General features: G+C 38.7%; 1 protein-coding gene, 1 long non-coding RNA gene and 1 pseudogene across 3 annotated transcripts in view; 2 read left to right on the top strand and 1 right to left on the bottom strand.

The window, feature by feature from the left end:
• The window catches only part of MAML3 (mastermind like transcriptional coactivator 3), a 352,805-nt gene that overhangs the window by 150,146 nt on the left and 180,395 nt on the right, over positions 1–22,264 (bottom strand). The window lies entirely within an intron of this gene.
• The window catches only part of LOC148043828 (uncharacterized), a 41,319-nt gene continuing 23,438 nt past the window's right edge, over positions 4,384–22,264 (top strand). Inside the window, exon 1 of the long non-coding RNA XR_015697883.1 lies at positions 4,384–4,465. This is a non-coding gene — a long non-coding RNA (uncharacterized LOC148043828). The remainder of the gene's footprint in view (positions 4,466–22,264) is intronic.
• LOC106548261 (proteasome subunit alpha type-2 pseudogene) lies at positions 12,334–13,201 on the top strand (annotated as a pseudogene).

Here is a 22,264-nt window from a genome sequence, read left to right as displayed (position 1 = left end):
AACAGGCAGGCTGAGATGTGAAGGGAGGTCAGAGAACCTCCAGTCTCAAATCTTATCTCAGAAACTGACAATTAAAAGGCATTGTCTAGATTGTATTGCTGCAGTATTGGGAATAACAAGATATATTCCATGTTGGTTCTAGATTTCCCACTATCTTAAACAATTCTATAACATAGCCAGTGAAATACCGGTAATTTAATTTAATCTCCTGCCAATTACCTCCCTGCGACCTATAAGATCACATAGATTGGGCCTCCTCCGAATACCATCCACCAGTCAGTGCCGACTGGCAACTACACGGAGGAGGGCCTTTTCAGTAGCAGCTCCGACCCTTTGGAACGATCTCCCCGTGGAGATTCGTACCCTCACCACCGTCCAGACCTTCCGCACAGCCCTCAAGACCTGGCTATCCCGTCAGGCCTGGGGATAAGATCACAATCTGTCCCCACCCGAATGAAGAATGAATGTTGTGTATTATTTTACTCTTATGTATTGTTTTATGTTTATTGTTTATACCCCCCCTCCCTATTTTATGTAAGCCGCCCTGAGTCCCCGCGGGGAAAAGGGCGGCCTATAAATATTAATAAAATATCTAAAAATATCTAAAATTTAATTTAATTTAATTTATTAGATTTATAGGCCACCCAATCCCGGAGGACTCCGGGCGGCTTACACAGAACAAGAAAAGAAAAACAAACAAAATTAAAATTAAAATTCTCCAACACGCATACATTCAAATTGGGGCTGGACCCTACATAATAAGGTCAACAGCCCCAGGCCTGCCGGAACAGCCAGGTTTTAACAGCTTTTCTGAAGGCCATGAGGGTGGGCGAGGTCCGGACCTCTGGGGATAGCTGATTCCACAGTGTGGGAGCGGCCACAGAGGAGGCCCTCCTCTGAGGCCCCGCCAGCCGACACTGTCCAGCTGACGGCGTCCTAAGGGGGGCCACCCTGTGGGATCTTATTGGCCATTGGGAGGTATGCGGCAGTAGGCGGTCTCGCAAATATGCTGGTCCTGAGCCATGTAGGGCTTTAAAGGTAATGACCAACACCTTGAATTGCGCGCGGAGACCAATTGGCAGCCAGTGCAGCTCGCGGAGGATAGGTGTAATATGGGTGTATCTCGGTACACCCAATATCGCTCGCGCAGTTGCATTCTGGACTAGCTGTAGTCTCCGAACGCTTTTCAGGGGTAGCCCCATGCAGAGCGCATTTCAATAATCCAGCCTTGAGGTGACAAGGGCGTGAGTGACTGTTTGAAGTGCTCCCCGATCCAAGTAGCCGCAATTGGTGCACCAGGCGAACCTGGGCAAAGGTCCCCCTGGTCACAGCCGACAAGTGGTGTTCCAGTGTCAGCTGTGGATCCAGGAGGACCCCCAAATTGCAGGCCCTCTCTGAGGGGTGTAAATTTTCACCCCCCAGGATCAAGGATGGACTGTCTGAACTGTCCTTCGGGGGCAGCATCCACAGCCACTTGGTCTTGTCGGGATTGAATACGAGTTTGTTTACCCACATCCAGATCCTGACAGCTTCCAGGCATCAGCACATCACGTCCGCCGCTACACTGAGTTGGCACGGGGCAGATAGATACAGTTGCATATCATCTGTGTATTGATGGTAACTCCCACCTCCTCCAGACGTCGCAGAAGGATGCCATGGTTGATGGTATCGAAAGCCGCTGAGAGGTCAAGAAGCACCAGGATAGAGGAGTGCTCACCAGAGATCATCGGTCAGAGTGACCAAAGCGGTTTCTGTGCTGTACCCAGGCCTGAAACCAGACTGAAAGGAATCCAAATAAACCCTTTGGCTTTAACCAAAGAAAATTTAAATTTAAAATTGATTCTATTGGTTCAACATATGATTCCCCTCAGAGATAGATTAATGATAAAGAGGAGAGGTATGAAAAAGCCAGTGTATATTCTATTTTAAACATAGCTCTGCAAAGACCTACCTCAAACAAAGTAAAATATCTCCAAGCTCATCCTTCATGCTGTAGGAAGTTATCACCCAGCCCTCTCCCAGAAAAATGAAATATCCTAGGAAATATTGAAAAGGCAGAATATTTCTCTGGATGTGAAAAGGAAGAAACATGTTTTAAAAGACAGAATAGCTCCCTATAGCTTCCTGCCCATCCCCACTTTGTCAATGGGCTCCAGAAGGATGGGATTATGGCATGATAATATTGGCCCTTTACCTAACTCGCCACATGGCATCTGAGAACTCAACCAAACCTGGATTCAAAACGCAGCCTAGAGAGTTGTCCCTGCATGGCCCCATGCGAGTGACAACCAATCAGAATACAAGCTCAAGATCAAAGGCCAGGGGGGCTAAAACCAGGGACTCAGCATCTCAGTCAGCCCTTCTCTTCTTCTCCACCAACATTGAAGCATGTGATCACCTTTTCTGTTCAGGACTCAAGCCATGTGGTACTGTCCACCAATAAACCATCTTTCCAAGCAGCCTCCATGTCTCCAGTGTCTTTTTCCCCACTTGGAGCCGAACCCAGAAGGGGTTCATTTCTTTCAACAATTCAACAATTCATTTCTTTCAACAATGCCTACAGTTGGCATTAAAAGGCTATGTCCACAACACTAGTCCATTATGGCAGTTTGAGCTCCGAGCTTGGCAATTTGGTTGCAAACATTTCGTCACCATTTGAGGAGACATTGTCAGCGACGAAATGTTTGTAACCAAATTGCCAAGCTTGGAGCTCAAAATAATAGCCTAACTACCAATTGGAGCTACTAATATTCAAACATATTCAACTAGTCCTTTATTTGTAACCAAAACTTGGGGAAACATATTTACAAAACACGAAGAATGTAAGTGGCTTCCATGTTGCACATTATGAGCTATAGCATTTTGAACTAAAATATGCTAGACACTAGATCCATTCTCATGTTAAACAAGTTTATCAATACAATATTTCTCAGTTTTAATGCTTATCTGGCATCATTTTATGCCATCAAATTAAACATTTCAATAAATTTAACTTTTACAAAGAGCCAGCTGAATTGTTACTCTGAATCAAAGTCTCACAATTTTAGCCTTCTAGTAAATGTGCCCCACTGTAATTATTTCAAATAAAATCTGGTACAGTTTTGAAATTATACCCTATGAAAAAACAATTAAACATTAACATTAATTTTTGCATTAATTAATTTTTCAAAAAAAATATTTGAAATATTATTCATCGATTCATTTTTTAAAACGGACCTGAGGCCACAAAATCTATGACTTTTTTTCTTGTTATTCAAGTTGATCCAAACTGATTTATCCATAAATTAATAAGCATCACATAACAATACTTCATGGGTTATGATAAACATACTCTACTTTCAACCTAACATGTATATGAGCAAACTCATAAAATAATAGGCTCTGAAATAGTCCCTTGGAAAAGTACACAGCAATTATAAGCAAAGATGTATTTTATTTCTCCATCCTAAATTATCCATAAGATCAGTTGAGCAAAGCTCTGAATGAGTGCACCCAGACAGTTACTTTGGCAGCCTTAAATAAGTGGTTTACTATGGCTATGTATTAACCAAATGATAATTTTAAATATATTATTTGCTATACTTTTATCTGATCTTCTTTCTCATCTGGAACACACTAAACATGGTCTCCTATGTATGCACACTAACCACATCCAGGTTCATTTTACTTCGAAAATTAACTTTCAATTATATCCTGGGATTAAAGCTTCAGCTAAATTTCAAATAACTGTTATTTCCGTTTTGTGTTTTCATAGTGCTAATATATCTTAGTCTTTATATTCATTAATTCATATCCCATTAGTTAAAAGAATGTTCTGAACCTCATACAAAATATATTTAAATTCATACTGATATCTTTATTCTATTAGCTGCACTTCTTTTATAAAAACAGACAAGAATGATAGAAAAGCAGTGAATTGAGAAGTATTTGTTTCTTGTTTCCATTGTTCACTAGTAATAAATTGTAATTACAACAATAGGATTTATAAATAAATCTGTTTAGATTAAAAGGATAAACTACATAAACTTTGCATACAGTAAATTTTTGAATAACTGGTGGATGAATATTACCAGAAGATTGCCACTTAATGTCTTTGTCCTGAAAAATCTTCTATCATATTTATTTCTTGATTCTCCTATAGCCTCTCAGAATTCTTAATTTCTGAATTCTATCTTGAAAAGAAATGCTATTGTCTGCCAAAATCCACCCAATTTTACCATCTGCATAAATAAATCAGAATATCATCTGTTGTAATGACTTGTTTTCTGCTGGGCAGGTGGCAGGATAAAATATTTTTAATAGATTATTTTTAATAGATTAAATTATTTTTAATTTAATAGATTATAGATTTTATTTAATAGATTATTTCCTTTCAACCACCAGATTTTATTCTTTCGGGCTTCTGAGACTCCACGCTGCTCATGTTATTCTCACTTTCAATTCCAAGATTATTTTGTAGCATAAGGTAAGGTTTTCCATTTCAATTATGATGCTATTCTGCATAGAGACTCCAAAATGATTCTCAGATAAGGATGTACTGCTTTAAAGACTCTTATAGCCTGCTTTAACTTTGTGGGTTTTGTCCTTGCAGATCTGTAGTTATAATATGACGTGATACAATATTCTCCCATTTATATTTAATGAGTTACACAATGTTTGATATCATGAAGAAGGAATCCATGTTTTAGGCTGGCACAAGTTTTTGTGCAAGTATTCATTTTGTACATGATATAGAATACTTTCCATACTTGGAGAAGGTATGTTTTCAATTTAAATATTAGTAGGAAGCCTCAAATCGGTTAGAATCATATTGTTTATGTGTTAGTAGAATTATTCTCTCCTCTACTTAGGTTTAGGAATGGGGCAAACTGACATTTGACAATACTTACAGAAATAATCTTGTCTAGTAATGATTATGAGGGGTCTTTGGTGCTTTCAAGTGCCCTTCTGGGGATTTGTGGATTCTGTACTAAACTCTGCCTTTTATGAGGTTTATTACTTAATTACTTGATTTAATTAGTTATTTATTGCTAATTGAGTTGAACACTGTAAGATAGGCCAGATTGAGAAACAAACACCATGTGAGTCTAAATCTACTTTTATCAGAACAGGTATAGTAGTAGAATCTTGGACATTTAAACGTGATTTTCTTCCGCTTTTATCTTCATGGGAATTGGGAACAGGTGTTGTTGTTGTATGAGGCATTTTTGTAAATCTTTCATGGTATGGAGTGGTATAGATCCCCATACCACCAATTGGGAATGAATCTTTCCTCTGTTTATCAAGACCACCACCTTCCTTGCTTTCTTATACGATGTTTTTATTTGGTTCAGTTATCTATTATTTTCATTGTAAGTGATTACCTATTTAATATACAATTACAATTAGAATTGTATAGATTTTAATGTCTTATTTGTATTTTGGTATATTCTAATATAATTTCTATTTATAACTAATTTCTGTTTAGTTTTATTAAACTATTATTTATTTGTAACTTTATTGCTAAGTTTTAAACATATTATTATTATTATTATTATTATTATTATTATTATTATTATTATTATTATTACTATTGTTATCTTTATACGTATCACCTCTGTACCCTAGAACCTCCTGGGGTCCATCTTTTTATTGCTTTTTGTTATAGTTTTCTCATTAGGACTTCAGTGATCTTGCTTTCAATGTTTCCTTTGAACGCCTTACAATTATATTTCGCTTTGGAAGTCAATCAGAAGAAAACTGAGATCTAAAACACATACTTTTTAGTTAAATTGTAGGAAGTTATCACCTAGCCCTGTCCCAGAAAAATGAAATACCCTAGGGAAATATTGAAAAGGCAGAAAATTTCTCTGGATGTGAAAAGGAAGAAACATGATTCAAAAAGACAAAGTGACTCTCCCTGCAGTTTCCTGCTTCCCCCCTTTTTGTCAATGGGCCATTAAGAAGGCCAAGCCAGTCCCTTTACATAATAAGAGTTCTCCCCTTCAGCTCCAGGGGGATGGAATCAAGGCATGCTGGTATAAGCCTTTTACCCAATTGACCACATGGCGTCTGAGAACTCACTCAACCAAACCTGGATTCAAAACTCAGCCTACAGAGTTGCCCCTGCATGGGCCCATATGAGTCTGACAACCAATCAGAATACATTTCTTGCACAGGAGCAGGAGGCAGATGGGTGGGGCCAAACAGATTATAAAAAGCCCTACCAGCCCCTCTCTCGGCCCTTCTTCTTCTTCACCCAACACCTGGAAGCATGTGGTCACCTTTTTCCCCAGGACCTCAAGCCATGCGGTCCTGTCCACCATTAAAACATTAAACCATCTTTCTAAGCAGCCTCCATGCCTCCAGTGTCTTTTTTCCCACTTGGAGCCGAACCCAGAAGGACATTTCTTCCAACAGTTCTAATCGAATTTTTCTATTATTTTGTACAATAGGAACCTCATTTGGAATTAAATAAATAAAAACAAAGCAGTTGAAAATCTCTATAAATTCAATATACTTTAAAACTAAGTTGTATATGTCTTGTTATCTTATTTTTATCATGGATGCTCTTGGTTTTCAGTTTTTCTGGGGACTTCAAAATGTTTCTTAAAAGTTCAACTCCTTTCCTAAATAGGAGTGTGTACTTTTATTGTGTGACTGCCAGAGGCATCTGTTCAGTACTGCATGGGACATTCCTGGTGATGAGTAATACACTCCACACTGCTACGCAACTTCTAAGTGCAGTTTTGATGCTCTTCTCAATAACTGTACACAGTTTTATTGTAAATATAGTAGCCCTTAAATGCATAAGAACACACAGAAGTCTCAAAGCCTATAGTTTTCTTTTAAGACTCTGCATTCTCCTATCTGCCATTAGAGCATAGGTCACAGTTCCCTGTTTGCCTACTTCTTGGCAAAGGAAGGAATAAATAAGGCTCAGGGATTCCTTTTATTGGAAAATTACTGTGGGTAATAATATGCAGTTTAGTTTGCACCCGGCACGCTCCCAATCCCTAGGTCCACATCAGAAAAAGAACATACAGTAAGACTTTCAATTCAGCTAGGAAAGTACTGCTTATTTTTTTTAAATCAGCAAACATAAAAAAAACCAATATGACCAAAGCAGGCAAATGAGAAAAGCATGAATAATTACTAAGAATTAATATTAGCTATATAATATAGTAAAAAGTATGGAATTTTTCAGAGCCCCTGGAAACAATAATGGAGGTAAACAAAGTGTACAATCCCAAAGTACACAGCAGCAAAAGAGAGATGGAAAATAGGTGACCCTATTATCCCGCCTGTATTCTGTCTCTGAACTGTTAAAGCAACAGTTCAGTGAGCAAAGATGATATACAGTTGCAAGAAAAAGTATGTGAACCCCTTGGGATTACGTAGAGTTTTGCATGAATTGGTCATAAAATGTGCTCTGAACTTCATCTAAGTCACAACAATAGAAAAACACAGTCTGCTGAAAATAATACTACACAAACATTAGATGTTGCCATGGTTTAATTGAACATAACATGTAAACATTCACAGTGCAGGGAGGAAAAAGTATGTGAGCCCCTAGCCTAATGACTTCTCCAAGAGCTAATTGGAGCCAGGAGTGAGCCAACCTTGACTCCAATCAGTGTGGTGATATTGGATCTGTTGTTGACAGCTGTTCTGCCTTTTAAAAACACACACCTGTTTTGGGTTTACTGGTTTCAAGAAGCACTGTCTGATGTGAACCATGCCTCGCAGAAAAGAGCTCTCAGAAGATCTACCATCAAGAATTGTTGACTTGCATGAAGCTGGAAAGGATTACAAAAGTATCTCCCAAAGCCTTGATGCTTATATGTCCATGGTAAGACAGACTGTCTACAAATGGAGAAAGTTTAGCAATGTTGTTACTCTCCCTAGGTGTAGTCGTCCTGTAAAAATGACTGCAAGAGCACAGTGCAGCATGTTTCATGAGGTAAAGAAGAATCCTAGAGTGTCAGCTGAAGACCTACAGAAATCTCTGGTACATGCTAACATTTTTGTTGACACATCTACAATAAGGAAAACATTAAACAAGAATGGAGTACATGGGAGGACACCACGGAGGAAGCCATTGCTGTCCAAAAAAAATATTGCAGCACGTTTGAAGTTTGCAAAAGAGCACCTGGATGTTCCACAGCACTACTGGCAAAATATACTGTGGACAGATGAAACCAAAATTGAGTTGTTTGGGAAAAACATACAACACTATGTGTGGAGAAAAAAAGGCACAGCACATCAACATCAAAACCTCATCCCCACTGTAAAACATGGTGGAGGGAGCATCATGGTTTGGGGCTGCTTTGCTGCCTCAGGGCCTGGACGGATTGTTGTTATTGATGGGAAAATGAATTCCAGAGTTTATCAAGACATTTTGCAGGAAAACGTACGCCCATCTGTCCACCAACTGAAGCTCTGCAGAGGATGGGTGATGCAACAGGACAATGACTCAAAGCATACAAGTAAGTCAACACAAAAATGGCTTCAACAGCACAGAATATGCCCTCTGGAGTGGCCCAGTCAGAGTCCTGACCTCAACCCGATTGAAATGCTGTGGCATGACCTTAAGAGAGCGATTCACACCAGACATCCCAAGAATATTGCTACACTGAAACAGTTTTGTGAAGAGGAGTGGTCCAAAATTACTCCAGATCGTTGTGCAGGTCTGATCTGCAACTACAGGAAATGTTTGGTTGAGGTTATTGCTGCCAAAGGAGGGTCAACCAGTTATTAAGTCCAACGGTTCACATACTTTTTCCTCTCTGCACTGTGAATGTTTACATGTTATATGCAATTAAACCATGGCAACATCTAATGTTTGTGTAATATTATTTTCAGCAGACTGTGTTTTTCTATTGTTGTGACTTAGATGAAGTTCAGAGCACATTTTATGACCAATTCATGTAAAACTCCATGTAATCCCAAGGGGTTCACATACTTTTTCTTGCAACTGTATCTGATATTTTCTTCAACACTTAATCTGCAAAATTCTTAAGGCATTAATCCAGGATGCTGAACTCAGGATTACATAGTACAGAATGGGAAAGAAATGGCTTTGAAGACATTCATTTTTATACGTTTGATCTTTAAGGCGGAGAAAACATTTGAAAAATTATGTCTTTATACCGATAGTTTTCACTTCCCCATTGCAGTTTGGACTGGCAACTCTCACTGAGTGGCATGATCATTAAATGAAACATCTCATGAGCACATCAATTTACATCAGTTCCAGCTGTGGTTGTTAAGCAAATCACCATGAGTCGTTAAGTGTGATTTGATGTTACCATGACTTGTAACTTCCTACCAGCTTCCCCATTTACTTTGCATGTGAGAAGCCAGCAGAGAAGGTTGTAAATTAGGGGTGGGTTTCAACCGGTTCGCAGCGGTCCCTGCGAACCGGTTGGTCGGCGAACCCGAAAGTAAGTAACTTCCGGGAACAGTGAAGGGCCCACCCGCCCGCCCGCGCTCCTTACCCGGTTTTGACGAGTTCTGCGCTTCCACGCATGCGCAGGACGCATACAGCGCCTGCGCGATCCTCCAGGAGCAGCTGGAGCATCGCACAGACGCTAGTATGCATGCGTGCACCGCGCGCGTGCACGAGGATGCCGCCGGCCCCGTTCCAACCGAACCGGTTGGAACGGGGCGAGAAACCCACCCCTGTTGTAAATGGTGATCACATGACCATGGGAGATTGCAATCTTGGCTACAACAAGGTTACAATCCTGGCTACAAGGTGCCAAATCATGGTCCTGTGCAATGGCCGTAACCTTGAGGACTTCTCATAAATCTCCTTTTTCAGCAAGCATGGTAGCAACTTGAAATAGTCACTGAATAAGTACTTAGTAAGGAAGGATTACTTGTATGTTTCTTAGAATAAGAGCAGTGTCTGGTGGGACTTCTGACTGCTGTAATCTTAAACCAATTGGCCCAACAAGGAAAAGAAATAGAAGAGTAGTACCAGAATATCCTGGCAGGAGAGAATTGAGATACTTACTTCCAGACAAAGGTACTAGACTGGGACCTGAAAATGCACAAGCAATTATTTTAAATTCTATTATGCAAGGTTGAGTATGTTGTGATGCCATTCAAAAAATTAACAATGATTTAGATGTTTATTAGAATTGGAAGAAACATGGTATCCCCGTTCCTTATTGCTGAAAATTCAGTGTACAGTTTTTGACCTTTATAAAGTATATGTACAGTACATCCATGGAGCTTTGTATATTGAATGTTTGATTTCTCTGTGCACATACATTGAAATAATTTTTGTTTCAACATTTTGATATTTTTTTTGGCAGTTGAAACAATATTAGAGCCTCCAGTGATCAAACTCATTTTTCTAGGTTATGGAAATTCTGCTTGGGTAGTGTTTTTATTAGCATTTCTTCTGCATTTCCCTTTGTCAGCAAAATGTGGTTTTGGCTTTTGTTCAAAAAGCAAGTAAGAAAATTGGACTTTTCAATTGTTGATAACAGGTGTACATTTTTTGATGGCAGTTGGAAAAGGTTAAATGGTTAAATAAGTAAAATTAAATTTTATATTAACAATGGTAATTTGCTTCAATGTTCATAGTCACTTTGCTGACTGTCCCAAAATATCAACCGTGAACCTGAACGTCTTAAGATGGCTAAATCAAGATTTACACTAGGATGCCAGAATCTCTTGTGAATATATGGGGAGGATGTGTTGAGGGGCTTAGTAAGAATAATTCCTGTGTTATGACCTCTGTCTTTGTGTACTTCATGTGTTTGTTGTGGCCCCGGTCTAGAGGAAACACCAAGCCCCACCATTCTAGCAGGATCCAGCTTCCTATGAGTTACCAATAAACATCAAAATGTCTCACTGTGCCCCAGATGAATGAACAAATGCAGAGCAATCTGGGATAGCATAGAACATTTTAAGTGGTTAAAAAAACCCTTGCTTAATAAGGGTCATATTTTGTATTATAAGTGTTATATATTTATCTGATGGTGTTGTGACAAAAATGTAGTTACTTTGTTGCTTGGAGTGCATATCAGAAGTTACCCTTTGAACAATAATTGGAAACCAAATATTTAATTTAAATACAAATGTAGTTAATTTAATTAAGTATGAATACTCCCAATGTACTGCATATAACAATGTTCCCTTTTTGTTACAATAAATATATATATAGTTTTGTGGGTCTCTGAAAATGCATCTGAGCCTTGGTGTGGGCGTACATGCACTGTTGGGGTCCCAGATTATATTCTCCACTTTATAAACTAAGTGTTCTCTTTTTCTCTCTCTAATTTTTGATATATACAATGGCAGTATTCTGGAGGTAATGAACCAGATGCCCAGCTTCTCATTCTTGTGCTTTTTCTGTAGTATAATTTGACCTTCTGCTCTATGCTCTTAGTGCACACAGTTTCCCTTGTACCCTCAGGGAAAAAATGTCAAACATAAACCCTTCCTCTTGGCATCCCCATTTCTTTCAAAGCCTGTTGAGTGTGAGCCTATTTGTCAGCTTATTTGCTCCACTAGAGCTTGTTCCAAAACTGTGCAGGGAAGACCAAGCTATTTGCGGCCTTCGTTGCACAAAATAAGATGTTCGTGTTCCTTTTCATAGTAGCTTAGTCTATGACAACTGCAGATTACATGTTCATTGTCCCACTCTGGATAGTACTATGAATGAACAATACTCTTTCCATGAAAATGCTCTAATGCTAAAATAAATTAGCACTCTGGAATGGCTTCCAGCCAGCTGCCAAATGTTTCTTAGAAATAAAACGCTATAAAACTTTGAAAATAAGTGTCAGCATTCTAGTAGAGTGCAATAATATAAATCTTTATGTACCTATTTTTCCATCAAAATGAACCATGAGATCACTCGTATCAAACAAAAACCAAAAAGGAACTTCAGTGGAAATATATTAAAACTCCTGGTCAGCACTTAAAATAGGATAGAAAATAAGGCCATGGCGCTTTATTAATACACAATACATATGCCTGAAAATCTTTATGAAATTGAGTTTGGAAGCAATCAAAGAGATTTCCTTGGAAATTGTTTGAACAAAAGGTTGCTGCTGTTACCTGAACTTAAAGTAACTTTACCCAAGCACCAACTCAATGTCCTCTTTAACAAGATAGATTAAGAAATAGATTATTAATGAAAGAGCAGTTGTACAATTATAGCACATGAACTAATATTTGATATAGAACCAAGATATCTATTGTACATTAGGATAGAGATGTTTTGAATCCCACAGCTTTATGGTGCAGAAGAGGGAGGCACTAAAGCAAAGTCACCTGAATCTTTGTCAGGATGAGAAACAACTCTTAAAAGCGTTCTGACTCTAGGGCGCGAGTTAAAATGGCGGAAAGTGGCTACAGTTTTTCTCTCACCACTTTCAGTCCTTCTGGAAAGCTTGTTCAAATTGAATATGCTTTGGCAGCTGTTGCAGCAGGAGCTCCATCAGCTGGAATTAAAGCTGCAAATAGTGTGATACTAGAGAAAAAGCAGAAATCTATACTGTATGAGGAACGGAGTGTACACAAAGTGGAACCTATTACTGAACACATAGGTTTGGTATATAGTGGCATGGGCCCTGATTACAGAGTACTTGTTCATAAAGCTCGTAAATTGGCTCAGCAGTAGTACTTGGTTTATCATGAGCCTATTCCAACAGCTCAACTAGTGCAGAGGATTGCTTCTGTGATGCAAGAATACACTCAATCTGGAGGTGTACGTCCATTTGGAGTGTCACTATTGATATGTGGATGGAATGAGGGGCGACCATATTTATTCCAGTCGGATCCATCTGGAGCATACTTTGCATGGAAAGCAACTGCAATGGGGAAACATTATGTAAATGGAAAGACATTTCTGGAGAAAAGATACAATGAAGACTTAGACCTTGAAAATGCTATTCATACTGCTATCTTAACATTAAAGGAAAGTTTTGAAATACAGATGACTGAAGATAACATAGAAGTTGGAATCTGTAATGAGGCAGGATTTAGAAGACTCACTCCAACTGAAATTAAGGATTATCTGGCTGCAATCGCCTAATCTTGATTGATTGATGAAAACATGCACCTGCTCCCACTTTTTAACTTCATTTATATTAGTGGCTTTGGATTTTAATTTCTACTTTATTAAACCTGTAGATTTTTTAAAAAGTAATATGGATTCATATGCCACTGAAATATAAAACTAATTAAAACAATAAACAATGTAAAAAAAGTGTTCTGACTCTAGTAACAGCTGTATCTTTGAAGTTCAGAAAAATGACAGCAGGGTCTTTCAATTTGGCAGCCATGAAAATAAACACATTCCAGCCATTTTCAACCTGAGTGATTAACTTATGGTCCATGGTACACTTTTGTTTTTGATTTGCTATTTTAAAAGGAATCCCTTTACCAGAATTACCAACATTTTATAGTATTATTTCCTATTGTGAATCTTTGGCAAATAACCAAAATAAATTACTTTTAATTTTTACACTATATGTACTATATGCTACTTGCAGACTGCTAAAATTATGGGAAGATGCTTCACCCATTTTGCCTCATGACCTTTCCTATTGCTTCCCTTGGCCAGTGAAAACATCTGATTACAGATTTATGGGAAATATCAGTTCTTTGAATTGGGCACAGAAAGGAAGTGGAATCTATTGAATATAATATATCAAGACAATATGCTTATCATATCTTTTTTAGCCAGTTATATTTAATTTTAAAGATAATTCCATAAAGAGGAAATGAACAGTTTTTAATTGACAAAATAACCATAGCCAGATTCTAGTTACTCAAGATAATATAAAAAGTTCTTTACAATGCTTATTTATGGCTTATGTTCCTAAACCCGACTGCAGATTTCTTCTTATTGAGTAATAAACACTTCTGGAACTAAATGATGTGGGGTTTTGTTGGAAGAAATGTCCTTCTGGGTTCGGCTCCAAGTGGGAAAAAAGACACTGGAGGCATGGAGGCTGCTTAGAAAGATGGTTTAATCTTTTAATGGTGGACAGGACCGCATGGCTTGAGGTCCTGGGGAAAAAGGTGATCACATGCTTTCCAGGTGTTGACTGAAGAAGAAGGGCCGAGAAAGGGGCTTGCAGGGCTTTTTATAATCTGTTCGGCCCCACCTATCTGCCTCCTGCTCCTGTGCAAGAAATGTATTCTGATTGGTTGTCAGACTCACATGGGCCCATGCAGGGGCAACTCTGTAAGCTGAGTTTTGAATCCAGGTTTGGTTGAGTCTCAGATGCCACGTGGTCAGTTGGGTAAAAGGCTTATACTAGCATATTTCTTAGGGTGTTTCATTTTTCTGGGAGAGGGCTAGGAGGTGATAACTTCCTACAGAACCATTTCATAATCAGTGAAACAATGGGGCATTATTAGAAATGCTGAAAAGGATAGCTGGTGCTGCCCTGTTAATCTAAGCAAACTAGGTCTTTATGGTCTTAAAATTATAGCTGTTGTTTTAATATAGTGCATCAGGCTGTTACACAAAGCACCATAGCTTTTTGGTTTCTTGCCTGAACAAATAATTATTTCAGCTGCTTGGGAAAATACCTCCCTTTTCTTCACTTGGTGGAAAAAGAAGGTATAAAAAACCTCACTGTATGCTGTTATTTTGAGCTCTTCATACAGGACATGTTAATGACATTTGAGTAGGAGGGTTGATATTTTAGCATAGTGAGATATTAATGAATTGTTCACATATCTCTATCCACAACAGTTTGTGACACAAACACAGACACCATGTTGCATTCCACAAAACTACCAAGATACCCTCCATATTTTTCTCAAACTGCAGAATTGCCATGCATTCTCCTTCTTTCTCCATTTACCCTGCCCTAATTTTTCTCCTCCAGATACTCCCGCCCAATTTTGCTGTAAGCAGTCAGCACTAAACAGCACCAAATGGACTGGCACTGTCTTGTTTCCTGGCCTAATGGATGCTTGTTTAAACAGTGAGGCTGTTTGCATTGCTGCAGCTCACTGCATGTTAAACACAATCCTCTGAAATCCTACACCAATACAATAAAGGTATCAGCAGTACAGCATGGGGAGGCAATTACTATAAGGTCCCAAGTGAGCCTTCTAAGCTGTAGGAAGGAAAATTTGATCGAACAACTAAAAGGAAAATCTGATTCAGCTCAGCATCACGCGGAAGACGCAAGGCTTAACTGCAGCCAGGTCTGTGGAGGGCAGGAAGAAATCAATGGAAGAGCTAGTGAGAGCAAATGTACATTGTTAAGAGGAGCTTTAAGCATTGCCTGTTAGCAAAGCTGTGTATTGCAAAGACCAAGAAAGGCTCCCCTTTCCTCCTCCTCCTTGTCCTGGAGGCCTTTATTTTTTAAAAAATGCAGCCTGCTACTCTTTCAATTCCTATCTTTTACCAATTTCTGAAATACTTCTTCACTGAGAAAAGGTCCTTTTCTCCCATAAAAAAGCAGTTGCATATCAAGGGAATGAGGTAAACATCGGAGCAGCAAAAGAGCAAAGTTCCTATGATTTTTATTTTATTTTGAAAAACACCATCAGAGAGGCTCATCTGTCAAAGCTAAGGTTGGGGAGACATATATCCAGCTTTCACCCTAACAACAGTCAATTCGAAGGCATTAGAAATTCCATATCAATTCATGTTTTTTTAAAAAAAAAACTAAAATGTTGTTGAAAAGAAGCCCTACTTCCTCTAGCTGACAACAAGTTATCAAAAATAACAGGAACTACTGCTTCTAGTATTTTAAAAGGTAAATCTTGTAGAAAATAAGCAGACCATTTCCCTGAATACATGCCACAACTACATTAACTAAAGAAGGTTTGTTACACAGGACCGAACTAATAGTAATAGCTTGGCTTTCAGCCTTTGGTAAAACTTGTAGTCAATAATCAAAGGGGAAAGCCAATAGTTACTTGCCTATCTGGGATACACTTCAGACTTCTACTTTATGAAAAACAAGGAAGGGAAGATCAACGTGGAACAAAGCATTCAGATGCCTAATGTATTACAGAGTCATCCACTACATATTTTTCTTGGTCATCTCAATGAATGAGGGTAGATTGTATCCAAATGAATGCATATCCATCAGTGAGCAACTGTATTAAAAGGTCAGTGAAGTGCACTCTCAATCCAAACAATGATACTGTAAATGCAACAAAATCCAGAAAGGGAAAAGCTCTTGTTTTTTTCAGGGTAATTTCTGAGGTTTTGTTACTATTAAACTGTTAGATCAAAAGTTTGGGAAGCTGCTAAAACTGTATTTTTAGATGCATTTTTGTAGCTGATACATACCCAAAATAATGTCATTGTTTTGGAATAGACAACAAAAATCTCTGCTTTTATGTTTGCTAATTTTCTCTAAGGTTCTGCAATCTCAGGCTCCACTTGGAAGTTTTGTTGTGCAAGTTCCATAAGAAGGATTTAAAGGAAGTCTATCATGCCCAGTACCCTGCTTTTACTATCCAAATAACTATAGAAAATCCACAAAATGGACTCATGGTAATTAGTTGCCTCCAGGGTTTGCTTACAGCTCCTGGAATTCAGTGACATTTAACCACTGGTGCAAATAGTTTTGATAGTTTAGTCTTTCAGGAACATATAGGTTGCATATGGCAAGCCTAAACTAACAGCAATAATGAAATAAAGCCAAATAATGGAAAAGAGCTATAGAAGAAATCAGGAATGCTTAACTGGGCTGGGACTGCGACACACAGGATGGTGAACCTGTGGCACGCATACTATTGGGGCGAGCCGTCACCCCAGTTCAGCCCCACCACACATGTGCACGTGCATGTGATCTGATCTGCATTCACTGCAGGTATGAGCATGCATATTTAACTGTCAGAGTTATGTATGCAAATTAATGCCAAAAGAATCCGAAAGACTGAAATAATATTTCTCTAGTGTGTTCACATAAAGGGTTTTTAAACTTTTATTTTGCTCCTGTGAAACTGCGTATATCTTTAAGCATGGAACTGAACATGTGTAGGCCTCCAAGCGACTATGCCTCCTCATAACAAACACCTGGTCTTCAATGATGCAACAAGTACAACGCAAATGAATGGAGTTTTTCAACATTTTTCTTCTTTCTGTTTTGCGACAAATCATTATTCATCAAAATATATGTTTTGAATATTTGTAAATGAAATCCAGAAGAAACGCGGTGGCTCAGTGGCTAAGATGCTGAGCTTGTCAATCAGAAAGGTTGGCAGTTCGAATCCGTAGCGCCGCATAACGGAGTGAGCTCCCATTACTTGTCCCAGCTTCTGCCAACCTAGCAATTCGAAAGCATGTAAAAATGCAAGTAGAAAAAATAGGATCCACCTTTGGTGGGAAGATAACAGAATTCCGTGCGCCTTTGGCATTTAGTCATGCCGGCCACATGACCATGGAGACGTCTTCGGACAGCTCTTGAGCTTTGAAACAGAGATGAGCACCGCCCCCTAGAGTTGGGAATGACTAGCATATATGTGCACGGGGAACCTTTACCTTAAATGAAATCCAACAATACATAGAGGCTATCAATTTAGTACAGCAGTTCCTGAAATAGTAGTTTGGTTAGAGATTCAGATATTTTTGTATTGCTGAAGTGATTGTTGTTTTGAGGAGGAGACACTCTAAGGAGGCTTTGCAAGATTCCTATCATGGTTCCATTAATTTATAAAGACTGCTTATTTTCTGGCTTTAATCATCAATAGCATCTTAATTCCTCTTGTCAGTTTCTATGCTACTTTTAATTTCAAGGGAAACCTTTGATTACTTATCTCTCCTCTTTATTTAAACATAGTAAGTAAAAATTAAAATTCTCCTCCTCTAACAAAACAAAGAGGGGAGGGAGCCATTTTACTACTAGTGACTTATAACATCTTTACATCATTAATCAGCAACTACTGAAATGATATGAAATGATATAAAGCCTCTCAGCAGTTCTATTTTAGTACAACAATGGTTGGCTAATTCTAGAAGAAGCTGTAAGTTGTTACTAAAGAAATGGAATCATTAAAGTAGATTATTCATGGCAACCAAAAAGCTATTCATAAGTAATTGTCCCAGATGAAATCATCAAAAAGAAAAAAAATAGCTTAAACAGCGAACAGCAAACTTTTATTTAACATTAAAAAGGATCTTTGCGGAATAGAACTTGTGAATAAACATCACAGATCTTAGGGATATTAGGTGTTTTGTGGAATTTTTTAATTTCCCTTACACTGATTACAAAAAAGCATTATCACAGTAATGATAAAACACTGCCCTATAAGAAAGTATATTTTGTAATCTTATTGACTATTACTTTATCTTTTTTTTCCTGAACCAAACCTTTTAGGATGTAAGTTTTATACCTTCCATCTGATATCTGTTCAGATTCATGGAATTTCCAAATCTATAGGCCAAGTATTGGACTCTAGCAGTTTCTGCCTGCTTCGTGAAATATTTTAAAATCAATATTCTTCCTTGTCTTTATGCATGCATTTTTTCCTTGAACATGAGCACACATATTACAAATTCTCTCACACACATGCAAACACACAAACACCCAAAGTCTGCAACATGGCTCGGACTCTACAAGTACAAGATAGATCAAGTACTGTATATACTCGAGTATAAGCCTAGTTTTTCAGCCCACTTTTTGGGCTGAAAAAAGCCACCTCGGCTTATACTCGAGTCAGTGAAAAATTTGCCCGAAATGGAGGAGAAAAAGGGGTGGGGCCATGCCGCTGGGTGACACTCGTGAATGGCCCAGTGCCCCTGTGAGTTTCCCCTCCCTCTGTGTCAGTTTGCCGCGCAGCGCACACCGCACCATCCCCCCTCCTCACGTTCTAATGTAATGCAGGGCTGTCTTACGATTCCCCTTCCTCCCCCTCCTGCCGCTCTGCAACGATGTCCCACCTCCTCCTTGTTATGGCAAGCAGCCACATAGCGATGTCCCACCTCCTCTGGTACAGTGATCCAATGATAGGAATCACTGTGCCGTGTGTCATAGGAGGCGGGACATCGCTCCCGCGGCTGCACGGGACATCATCATCACAGCGGGACATCAGCATCATGAGGTGAGTGAAGTATTTCATTGAATACACCGCTAGTTTACTGTTTTTCTTTGAAATAAATATTCAAAAACATTATTGGTATCTATTTTTATTTTTGAAATTTACCGGTAGCTGCTGCATTTCCCACCCTAGGCTTATACTCGAGTCAATAACTTTTCCAGTTTTTTGTGGTAAAATTAGGTGCCTCGGCTTATATTCGGGTCGGCCTATACTCGAGTATATACGGTATATTCAAGACAGACTTTAAAAAAAAATTGTAGTAGCTATGCTGTCATTCACTGTTCAGTGGTCCCACCGCAACAGCCCATCTCTGGTAAATATTTACATAATCCAATTCAGCCATTCGAACTTCAGGTATTATAATCATATTATAATAGCCTGCACTTGACATTCAGTATACTGTTTTGCTTCCTGAGGTCAGCCTGAGATTTTGTTTGCAAATAAGCAGTTTTGACACGGATTGTAGAAGTAAGCACAGAGACATAAAGATAGATGGATTGCAGCAATCCCTCTTCTCAACAAGGCTTACAATTTCTATCACCAGTTTGCAAGAAAATAAACATCAGTGTCTCACAACTCCTTCTCACAACTAACAGTGGGTATATCTTTTGCTGATATTCTTGCTCTCAGCTTCACCTTTGAAGAGCTATAGTCCCCTTGAGAAACAGTGGACACTTCAGGACATCTCATTATTCAAATAACGCTGCAGTGCAAAACTCAAATGGCAAGCAAGGTGCAACTAGCTAACGACAGAACTCCTGAAAACAAAGCCTAAGAACCACTTCCAAAATAAATTATGTTACAATTAATATCTGAATAAATACTTGCTCTATTGAAGCATTCTTTTCATAAAGAATTCTGATCCTTGTTATAATAATCCTTCATTAATAGAAACATTGATTATACAAAATTAATATTGGAGCAAAATGCACTGCAATAAAGTAACAGATAAAATACTTGATAAAGCTATTAAACACAACATCAATTGCAGTTTAAAAACCTTATTAAACTCAAACCAAATCAGTCATTGGGGTCAAAAGGTGAAGAACTCAGGAAAAACTTACCCTAAAGTACTCAAAATACCTGAGTTCTAAATGTTCTGGACTAGAGCTATACATAAAACAGCATTTTGTGTCTTTAATCTATAAAAGGCACACTATATGAAACAACTATTCAGCTATAACAATGCAATCATCATGAGTTTGAATTACATATGCATGCCAAATTCATAGATGTTGCACTATAGCACATGTTAGCTGACTAGCTTAACTGCAATCATCCTTTCACAACAACCTGGAAAGACTACACAGAAATAAAAGTTGTGGCATGTTTCATTGTTGTTATTGTGTTAACTGAAGAACGGATACATGGCTTTCTGCTAAGCATTGCAAGTGGCAAACCTGACCAGCTCTAAAACTGTTACGTCTCTCAGTTCATAGGCAAGAAATCACTGTTGAGAATTAGCACGGGTAACATCTCAGTTGTTGGATCTGCCTGGATAAATGCATATTCAGGCAGGGAAGCTCATTGTGTGACTCCTCTAGGTTCTTCTCTTAGTCCAGCTTCACTTCAGGATTGTTGCAGTTGTTTTCTCTCAGATTATTTGTGTGTGTGTGTGTGTGTTCCCTTAACCTCAAACAATGATTGATTAAATCTAGACAGCTGAAAAAAGACAACTTTTGAGATAATTACACCTTTATGCATAGTTTCAAACAGTGCAGATATTTAAACAGGCGAAGCCTTAAAATTGTGTATATTGTGTAAATTTGTTTGTGTGTGTGTATAAACATGCCCCCAATGAAATGCATATGCTTTTTATAATTAGTGCAAGTTGCTTTATAAAATATTCTGTTTGCAACAGCACCTAAGCATAAACAAATATATGTGCATGGACACCCAGCATTAAGATTCCCAGTTTCCTTTTTCTGACTACAATTCCTACTTCTTTAACATCAAACAATTCCATTATACTCGTTTCTTATTATTTAATAAAAATATGTGAATGTATTAGGTATCTTGCGACATCTGACTCGAAAAATGGCTTAAGCAAACAAAAAAGAGCAAGGTCTGTGACTAATATTCCTTAAATTGGAAGTGGTTCCATATGACGAGGTCTGCCAAAGTGAACCAGGTTGTTATCGCTCCAAAACTAAATATTAACCTAATATTAAAACCCCGAGTGCCAATCTATCTATATATCACACACAACTTGTACTTCTAGAAAGTATGGAGATTTTAAATTCTCAATACTGAAATTTTCAGTTGTAGAGGCAACCTGTTCAGCATTGCACAGATCCAAGCATATTAACACCCTGTTGCTGTTATAAGCCTATCATAAAAATAGGCTGGGGGTGGGGGGAGAGAATCTTTACAATGTGAGGTTTATAGCATGCTATAATTAAGTTCACATCGTGAAAGAGGATGCATGATGTTTTATTCTAAATATAGCAGAAGCCCTTTTTATTACGCAATTTTTCCCTTTTCCTCCCCTTTTAAAAGTGAACAATAAAATAAAATAAAATAATGAATCACCAATATTGTTGGTTGACCTCTTTACCGTTACGGTTTATGCAGCAAATGAAGAGAAAAGAACCAAATAAAAAAGCTTTTGTTTACATCCCTCTCTTTTTTTAAAGTTTATTGTTGTGTTGAGTTTTCTGAAAAAGAACGTTGGTCTTACCTGAACGTGTCTTTCAGGGGAAGAGAGGGAAGGGTTACGTGTGGGTATTCTCAAAGCCTGATTGGTCCAAAGACTGAGAGAAAACTTCTTAAATACTCCTTCCTTCTCCTTGTCTCCCAGTTTCCTCGATGGCGAACATGGGACCTCAAAACAAATATAAGGGACCCTGGAGACCTCCCTGTCCTCCCCTTGGCCCTACCTTATACTAACTAGGGGGGGTCGTAACCCCTCCTTCTCTTCCCCTGAAAAGACACGTTCAGGTAAGACCAACATTCTTTTTCCAGTGGAAGACAGGAAGGGGTTACGTATGGGACATAGCCAAGCTGAGTCCCAGGGAGAGAGAACTATGGCCCAAGGGGAGTGTCAGCTGCCACCCTCTGCAGGACCCTACGACCGAAGGAAGCATCTGCTGCGGCGAATGTGTCTAGTCGATAGTGCCGGATGAAGGGGGTCGGAGACGCCCAAGCAGCCGCCCGACATAGATCTGGTGGCCCATGCCGCCGTGGTTGCAGCACTCCTTGTGGAGTGGGCCGTAATGCCGGCTGGGATGGGCTGACC

The sequence above is a fragment of the Thamnophis sirtalis genome, unplaced genomic scaffold, assembly GCF_051295495.1.
Source record: "Thamnophis sirtalis isolate CommonGarterSnake01/CBP01778 unplaced genomic scaffold, rThaSir2_p1.2 scaffold_10, whole genome shotgun sequence".
Classification (NCBI taxonomy): domain Eukaryota; kingdom Metazoa; phylum Chordata; class Lepidosauria; order Squamata; family Natricidae; genus Thamnophis; species Thamnophis sirtalis.
Note: the sequence above shows the minus strand (reverse complement) of the source record. Positions and strands in the feature narration are given on the sequence as shown.